The following is a 7,153-nucleotide window of genomic DNA, read 5'->3' as shown; positions in this document are numbered from 1 at the left end:
AAAAAAAAAAAAAACCACTTTGCTGGAGAACTCAGCTGCTCTGTATATTGGGTTCCTGATGACCAGTGAAGACGCAGACAGAGCACGGTCCATCTGCTCTGGAGTCCCACGCTCAGCTCCCCCAGAGCAGAGGCTGCCTTAGGAGACAGGTACTGAGCTGAACAAGCATTTGGGTAGCACACCATCTCACCCCAGCCCTTACTACAGCCTAGGAAGAGCTTTCTTTTTTAAAACATGTTTGTTTATTTATGCATGTGTGTTATGTTGTGTGCGTGGCATGTGTACTTGTTAGTGTGTGTGTTCACACATGTGTTGGCATGTGCACATGCATGTCCATGTGTGGAAGACAGACCTTGACTTGGGTGTCTTCCCTCAATTACTCTCCAATTTTATTTTTTGAGACAGGGCCTGACAGTGAATCTGTAGCTAGATTTGGCTAGCCTGACTGGCCAATGAGCTTCAAGGATCTATGCATTTCTGCCTTCTGCCACCCTTAATGCTTGGGTTACATGTCACCCGGCCCAGCTTTTTACATGGGTTTCTAAGGTTCCGGAGTGGGGTCCTGATGCCTGTGCTGTAGGCACTTCACAGACTGAACCCTCTCCAGTCATGGATGGCATTTTCCAGGTGAAGGGGCTCCAGAATTGGGTTTGATTGTTTGTTTGTTTGTTTATTGGGACAGGGTCTCTCTTTGTACCTCTGACTGTCCTAGAACTCACGTGTAGATCAGGCTGACCTCCAACTCAGAGATCCTCCTGCCTCTGCCTCCCAGTGCTGGGATTAAAGGTGTACACCACCACACCCAGCAGAGGCTCCAAAATTTTAAGCCTCAGGGCAGCAACTGATTTAAAGTGAGCCTGTCGTAAAGCTGCACTTGAAGAATGTTTTTCTGGCGATACATTGGTTTGCCTTTTAGCTTCAACCTTGTCATCTGTACTGAAATGCTCATCTGATGTTTGGGATAGCTACGGGGAGTCGATAGAAACAGAAACAAAGACTGTGCCTCTCTACACCTTGTCCAGTCGCTCTCTGGTATCTTATGGGTGAGTGAAAATTAAGACCCTGGTCTGATCCAAAACATAGTTTGACCTACGAGCGGAGCAAAGGCCTCTTTGGAGGCCAGGGATGGTTTGTTCTGCTTTCTTTGGCTTCATTTAGACTAATCTAACTAAACGAGGCAGGAGAAAGCGGGCGACGTGACTTAGCCTTTTTCCAAAACCTTTCCCAAACACCCGAAGCCTATTCAGAGCCTGGCCTCTGGCCTCTGAGCTGGCTCCCCACTTGGTGGTCTAGGCCCCTGACTGCGCTGCTTGTGTCCACACACCCGCAGGAGAGCGCTTGCTGTCCCCGGTGGGGTGCTGTAGTCAGTCTGTTTCCAGGCTAGAACTCATTCTTCCTCCAGTTCACCCTGCTGGACTCCGCTGTCCCGGATGTGTGAAGCGTGGACTCCGGCTAAGCAGTCTAAGCTCCGGGCTTTTCTGCTGCATTGTGTAAGCGGCAGCACCCACGTCATGTTTCCATGGGTTTTGGACTGGGCTGCGGAGTCCCTTTGGGATGTTCTAAAGTTCATGGCCCCTCGGAGCCAGCAGAGGAAAGCCCAACAGCAAAACAAATGGAAAGAAAGACAGGGTGTTCTGGTCACATGGTCTCAGGCCTTTGAAAGGCCTGCCCATATCTATTTTGTTGTTGGGAGGTATTTGTTATATAATCTTGTTAAATGCTGGGCCTATTGTCTTTCCCACTCATCTAAATCTTCTTTTCCCTTTTAAACATTCAGCATCCTTGATCCCAATCACACTGAATCTAGGGAGTTTGTCTAGCCTCTCTAATCTGTAATCACCCCAATTTTCCCCTTAGCCCCATTGCCTGGACATTCTTTACAATCTTCCCTGAAGGCCAATGTTCAGTATCAAAGAAATCAAAAGTCATAATTGCTCTCATAAAAGTGGGCCGCCCCTAGCCGTGCGTTAGCCTGCAGACGCCTTCCCTGTTAGCAGGTGGGTTTTCTCCGCTAGGGAACACGGCGTCCTTCCGCTTTGGGTCTTTCTGCCATCACTGCTGAACCTAGCAATGTCCCGTTTCCATAGCTGCTGTAAGACACTCATCCGCTCAGCACACAGAGCTCCTGATTTGTCCTTCAGGTGTGAGCTTGTTACGTGGTCACTTCCGTATGCCATGAGAAGTACGGCTTGTAGCTGGGCAGTCCTTCGCCAGTTACCAGCTGTGTTACAAGAGAGGTGGATTGAGAGTGTGCTTAGTCGTCTCTGTCACAGTGTTGGGTCCCTGCTGAAGACCGTGGTCCTCTGGGAACCATGTCCTTTTACTCTCTTGTGTCTTTTTTTCTTTTGATTTGCTACAAATATTTTGTGCCTACTTTCCTTGGGTGTCTTTACTCTTGTGAAGAATTATTTTCTTGTCTTCCTCCTCCCTCCCTCCTTTTCTTTCCTTGTCTGTGTTGGGAATCAAGCTCAGGGCATCACATGTGCTAAGAGGTCTTTTACCATCTCCATCACTGAACTTTTTGTTTTGTTTTGTTTTGTTTGAGACAGGGTCTCTCTGTGTAACAGTCCTAGCTTGTCCCGGAACTAGCTCTTGTAGAAGACCAGGCTGGCCTCAAACTCACAGATCAGTCTGCCTCTGCCTCCCGAGTGCTGGGATTAAAGGCGTGCGCCACCACCACCCAGATCATCACTGAGCTTCTATTTTCATGTCAACACTGATGGATCCCTAAGTCTGTGGTTTCTGCTGTCCTCCTCACAGTGATGTCTAATCTTACATTTCTGGCTGGCTTGTAAACATCAGCCTCCTTGATTCATTGAATAGCCTCTCGGATGTACCTAACTAAAGAATTTGTTTCTAGATATTTATAATAAAACATACTAAAATGCAAGTCAAAGTCATATTAGTTTATTAAAAATGTTGTAATAGATACAATAATAGGGCACTGAAAGGCTTTGTGTCAATTTTATGGTCATTGTGACCCAGCACCTGGAAAATCAACTTAAAAGTAAGAAGATGACTCAGCAGTGAAGAGTGCTGGCTGCTCTTCCAGAGGTCCTGAGTTCAATGGCTGCCAACCACATGGTGGCTCACGCCATCTCTAGTAGGATCTGGTGTTCTCTTCTGGCATAAAGGCATATATGAAGGTAGAGCACTCATATATATAAAATTAAAGAACTTATTTTGACTCATGACTTTAGATAAGCTCATCTGACTTAAAATGTCCAGAGAACATAGAAGGGCATAGAAATCACATGTGTGAGCTGGAAAACAGAGCAAGGGCCGAGAGCCAGGTCTAACCTTCAAAGCATGCCCCGTGGCCTACATTCTTCAGGTAGGCCCTACTGTCTAAAGCGTACACCACCCCCTTAGACAGTCCCTAGCTGAGGACCACATTTGCCGACAGCGAGCCTAGAGAGGACAATTCATGCTGAAACCACAGCAGTGTTATTTCCAACAAACCAAGCTACCTAGGTTCAGCCACATCCGAGTCGGGTACATTGCGATGGCTCGTTCTCACGGTCTTTCGTTTTGATTGGTGTGTGCCATCGAAGAGGTGACATGAAGTGGAAGCTGAGATCATCTTGGTTGACTTTAGCGTGTTGGAAACGAAAGCCCGTGAATTAGACTGAAGAGCAGAACCAGTGTGAGCCACATGTCTCAAAACAAAGTTTGGGAAGAATGGGTCGCCCATGGTTTCCCGCCAGTCAGGAAGGCTGATGGGCAATAGCTGCTGTACCAAAAGTCCAGATGATCTTTTTGGGTCCTCCAGAGTTTTCTGCCACTCTCCCCAGCCTGGGCAGCTCTCTGGCAGCACCTCCTGTGCCCTGGCACCGCCCATACCTCTCCCCTTCTTTCCGGTGCCCATACTCAGTGCTCTGAGCTTCCCTAGCTCACTCCCTCTCCGGTCTCCACTCTCCCTCTTTTTCTTTTTTAAATCTATTTAGGGCACTTCTGACAGGCTAATCTTTCTAAAACACTTTCGCTGTGTCACAGCCAAGAATTCTGCTTAAGAACCTGTTGTCACTTTGGAAATGTGGAATTGCTTTACATAGTAACAGTCTATAAATAAGACCACTTGTTAGGCGAAGCAGCGTGTTTGTAAGCTGAGGGCCAGTCCGGCACAGCCAATGCATGCACGGACTGATGGACAGAAAGGCGACATCACGGTCCCCCTTGCCTCTGCTGCTAGCCAGGTCTCGGAGGCATTGTTTTGGCCTGAACTCTGTGGGCTCTTAGGGTTTTCTTTTTTCCTCACAGTGTGGGGACTTTAAAGACATAACGCTCCTTCACCTATAGTTTTTAGCTTCTGCTCTCTCCCAACCTGGTCATCCAAACCCTCCTAAATGCTTCCACTCTCTGTCTAGTTGCTTTTGCCATGTTCTAAATGATGCTGACTGTGGTGGCATCTGAGTTCTGAACCGCCTGCACATCTGTGTCGCAGCGGACGGTTGATGGGCCACCTTGGGCTGCTATGGAGGACTTGAGGTATTTATAAAGGCATTGCTGCATGTTAGGTACGCAACTCAGGAGCTTTGTGACCTCCATCATATGGAAATGACATGTGTGCGTGTGCACACACACACACACACACACACACACACACACACAGAGTGGTCCAGCTGCGAAGACTTAGCAAGATATCACATGTGCCTCTCGCTTTGAAAAACGCTAAACCACACTTTAGCACCATGATTGAATGGTGAGTTAGCTCTGCTCATAAACTGACTAGGTCCAATCGGTCAGCAAATGTTGCATAAGACCAAACCATTTGAAGTTGCTGCTATTTGATCGATGTTACTGTGTATCCCCAGAAGTCTCCTATGCAGACTTACGTGGTACCTGAGAGATACTTGCTATTCTTTTCACTGCACCTTCTTAAATCCTCCAAGACCAATGAAACCAGCATCTGAGGATTCAGTCAAAGCCACCTCAGAAGTAAGGGCCATCTTCTCTTTCAGCGGCTACTGCAGCCTCTGGGATTACAAGGCAAAGCTGTACCAGAGAGGTTCTACACAGTGACTTCGTGCCTTAAGAAGACAGTTGTGGTGGTTTGAATAAGAATGTCCCTCCTAGACATTTGAATGCTCTGTCACTAGGGAATGGCATTATTTGAAAGGATTAGAAGGATCAGGAGATGTAGCTTTGTTGGAGAATGTGTGTCACTAGGGGTAGGTTTTGAGATTTTCAATGCCCATGCCACCCTAAAAGTCTCTCTACCTATGGATCAGAATGTAGCTCTCAGTGCCTGCCTGCATGCCGCCATGTCCCACCATGATGATAATGGACTAACCTTCATATGGATCAGAATGTAGCTCTCAGTGCCTGCCTGCATGCCACCATGCTCCCCACCATGATGATAATGGACTAACCTTCTGAAACTCTGAATAAGCCCCCAGTTAAATGCTTTCTCTCATAAGAGTTGCCTTGGTCATGGTGGCTCTCCACAGCAACAGAACAGTAATTAGAACAGTAGTGGCCCGGGGCACATGGCAGCCAAACGCTCTATGCTATGGAAGTGGACTGGAGAGGTTAACTTCAACCATGTCTGAACCTGTAACAGCATAAACGAATGCAGACATATATATACACACACACACACACACACACACACACACACACACACACACACACACACACACACATATATATAAAACTTTAATAGACTTACAGAAGCTGGGAGCACGCTCGCCTAATTTACAGGCAAACATTAGCCCGAGGCGAACACGCCCCCTTAGGGGCGGGACTTATCCCTACATCTCCCCTTTTTGTCTAAATAAGACAGAACTAAACCAAATACAATATATACAATAATAACAAATAATAAATATAACAAACAATATTGAGAACAAAAGTTTTGCTAAACATTCTATCTCAAGGAGTCTAAATAATGTAGAGAGTAACTACAATTATATAATCTTCAACTCTGTCAAAATCTGAGAAGGGAATAAATATTACTTAACAAACGAAATATATCCAAAATGTGCAACAATTGACAGAGACAACTGACTACCTGGGCAATCACCCACCTTTAAAAGCAGGCAGAATGGGCCTGTGTGGCCGAGTGTGTCTCGGACTCGGCACTGGGGCCCAAGTCAAGAACTAAAAAACAGCACCCAGGAGCGTGCTGTGTTAGCTGGAGGGCTACCCTCTTGAGTCGGGGGCAAAATAGCCCGACATTGGACGCCAAAATGTAACGGCATAAACGAATGCAGAAAGATTGTAAAAATATATATATAACTTTAATAGACTTATAGAACCACCGTTCCCACGGAGACCAGGAAAGCAGAAGCAGCGGCTGGGAGCACGCATGCCAAATTTATAGGCAAACATTAGCCCGAGGCGAACATGCCCCCTTAGGGGCGGGACTTATCCCTACATGAACCTGTGACTTCATCCGTACCATCCAGAAGTTTTCTGGTGTGGTATTAAGAGGGTCGGGTTTGGAAACCATGTCTCAAGCCTTCCTACTTCAATTTCTGTCAGAGAAAAGCCCCTTGCTTCACTAGAATTCAGATCTTATTGGAACTGTAACAACATGGCCACCGTGAAGAGCACTAAGGGGATTTGTGGAAGTTGGTCATAATTATGAAATAAAAATAAATAAATAAAACCTAGAGGGGCTGGAGAGATGGGTTGCTGGTTTTACAGAAGGCCTGAGTTCAGATTCGAGTACCCACATCTGGTGGCAACAATCACCTGTAACTCCAGCTCCCTCTTTTGGCCTCTGCAGGCACTTGCACTCATATGTACAGACACACACACACCAAAAACCGAAAACACAGCGTATTACTCTCCCTCCCCTGAGTTATTACTCTTACCCCCCTCTTCCTCCTAGAATATCTCTTGCTGTATGTTAGGGCATAATACGTGGCTGCTATTGATGTAATCACATTATTCTAAGACATGGGTGAGAGCAGAGGCTTTGTCAGTATTTGTGGACATTACAAATAAGGATCTTGGCACTTTGATTCCAGGCTAACGTTGCTCCAGTGGGACTCGCCCAGTGTGGTCATGTGCCACAGTTGACCCCTACTCATGAGATGCCCAAAGGGAAAGGGCTTCAGAATGGGTCTGGTTAGAGAAAGCCTAGAATCTCTCAAAGCTGAGCAATGGTGGCACACACCTTTAATCCTAGCACTCAGGAAGCAGA

Source organism: Microtus ochrogaster, linkage group LG1 (genome assembly GCF_000317375.1).
Source record: "Microtus ochrogaster isolate Prairie Vole_2 linkage group LG1, MicOch1.0, whole genome shotgun sequence".
Taxonomy (NCBI): Eukaryota; Metazoa; Chordata; class Mammalia; order Rodentia; family Cricetidae; genus Microtus; species Microtus ochrogaster.
This window is presented reverse-complemented; position numbering follows the sequence as displayed.